Below are 2364 nucleotides of genomic sequence, written 5' to 3'. Positions count from 1 at the left end.
GGGGTCTTTCTTTTTAAACAGAATTCCCTGCTGTTGTTAGCACTTCGGAAAAGCCTTTGCTTTCTATTTCTGAGCTGGATTTTAAAATAATGCATTTATCAATATTTCCGACAGCTAGATCATTCTGTAACATTAGTTCCAGTCAGCCTCTTCCGACTGGCATCCAAATTGTTCTTCCCTGCCAGGTCTTGGAAAAATCGAGATGAATGCCCAGAGTGTCTGAGCAGATCACATTCTAAAATATTCAGCCAACCTGTTCGCCTGAAGATACATAAACACAGAGGCAGATAAGCGCACACGCACACACATGCACACGCGCGCACACACACACACACACAGAGACGCACACACTCTGTCTCACATATTTATTCATTTCAGGACTCGACAGCATATACACAACAAAAAAAAGGCTTGGGTTGCTTGCTAACCTTCATCCCATTTTTACCTAAGCAACATTTGCTGCCTGAAGGGTCTCGAAATTGTACCTGCAGCAAACACGTAACTGCCTTTTGCATGCATGGATCATTTTCGTTGGGGCAGGAGAGTAACACTGTTAGTGTGCTTCCTGATGAAGACATACATACAAACGTATGTAGGTGTGCACACCTATACTTCAGTTAGATCTTATTTTAATTGCTTTGCAGGAGCTGGGTATTTTCAAAGCAACCTGGGGAATCTTTTAAAAAGCTCTTCCATACATTCAGAGATCCACGGATTTATTTTGCCATTTTTAAAAAGANAGAGGGGAAAAGTACTTGGGGGAAAAAAATGGAACCAGGACCCTCGACCATCTTGGTGTGTGAGAATCACCTGGGGCGCTTGTTTCTTGAAGTAGCTTTACTGACGTCTAACTTCTGGACAATCAACGGCAGACACTTACAGCATACGCTGTGATGAGTTGTAACATACGCATACACCTATGAAGCTCTCTCCACAGTCAAGGTCATGAAGACACCCATCATCCCCAAACATCTCCTCGTGGGCCTTTGTAAGCCCATGCCCCCCACCATCACCTGCAGAACTTTTAAAAACAACAGGATGCCAGGGACCACGCCTGCAGAGGTCCAGGGCAGTTGGTCCAGGGTCAAGGGCAAGGGCGACAGGATGTTTTGTTTGTTTTTTTTTTAAAGCTCCTTGGTGGTTTTAACGTGCAGCCAGGGTNATTTAAAAAAAAAAAAAAAAAAAAAATACACAATGAAGCCCCAACTGGATAAAGCTGGCGATTCGGCAGGTCCGGGGAGGGAGGGATGGAGATTTGATATTTTTAACAAGCCCAGGAAAGAGTAGCAGCTGCTGGCACATTCCCCTCTTTCTTGATTAAAAAAAAAAATTCTAGTGGAATTTGAGGGGAAAGCATCTCGTGGGAAAGGAGAGAATGGCGTAAGAGAAATCAGTTTAGATTTAACAAGCTCTCCGCAAAGCAGATTCTCTGATGCACTCAGCCAATGTGCTCGGGGTGCCTACTGTGTGCGGACGCCGAGCTGGGCGCTGGCACGTGACAGGGACAAGGTGGCACCGGACTTCTAGGAGATCAGAGGACAGACATTGAACAGGATGCTGAAAAGGTGACGTCTGGCAAGTACACGCCAGTACAAATAAAAATTGCTAAAATGTTGAAATTAAACAAAACAATACAAAACCAAACCAAGCCAATGAAGGTTTGGAGTAGGAGGGAGACTTTTCGTATATTCAGGTTTTCTACTTTTTGAATTTTTTTTTTTTAATGCAGAGAGAGAGGGAGACACAGAATCTGAAGCGGGCTCCAGGCTCTGAGCTGTCAGCACAGAGCCCAACGCGGGGCTCAAATCCGCAGACTGTGAGATCATGGCCTGAGCCGAAGTCGGATGCGTAACCGACTGGGCGCCCCAGGTGCCCCAACTTTTTGAACGTTTTGATCCTGTTTTAAGAAGCAGTTAATCTGCTTAGCCTAATTAATACACGTCAGTTATTAAATTGCCCACAAAGTAAAATTAACTTTCAAACGCACGCTTTAAGATGGAGGTCCTAACCAGTGTACTAAGGCAAGAAGAAAACTACAAAAATATGAGGATTAGAGTGGAAAAAACCCAAATCTGTCCCTATTCACGCATGATGTGATGGTGGACTGGGAAGATCTAATTGAAAAGAATCTGCAGAATGATTCTTAGAATCCATAAGAATTGCTAGTATCCTCAAGGATGTTAGACACGTGTACGTACACACTCACCTGTATTCTATACACCAGCAGAAAGATGTAAGAAAATACATTTTTCCAAACGATGGCATTTACGATTGCTTTCAAAAATCAAGTACCCAGGAATAAGCCCAACAAAAGTTGCACGAGCCCTCTATAGGAAAAAAACTATAAACACCTCACTGAAAAGA

General features: G+C 43.5%; 1 protein-coding gene across 4 annotated transcripts in view; it reads right to left on the bottom strand.

Annotated features, from left to right (window-relative positions):
- The window catches only part of LONRF3 (LON peptidase N-terminal domain and ring finger 3), a 32882-nt gene that overhangs the window by 13838 nt on the left and 16680 nt on the right, over nucleotides 1-2364 (bottom strand). The gene's annotated exons all lie outside the window — the stretch shown is intronic.

This window comes from Crocuta crocuta, unplaced genomic scaffold, assembly GCF_008692635.1.
Source record: "Crocuta crocuta isolate KB4526 unplaced genomic scaffold, BGI_CrCroc_1.0 scaffold1269, whole genome shotgun sequence".
Taxonomy (NCBI): Eukaryota; Metazoa; Chordata; class Mammalia; order Carnivora; family Hyaenidae; genus Crocuta; species Crocuta crocuta.
This window is presented reverse-complemented; position numbering and strand designations above follow the sequence as displayed.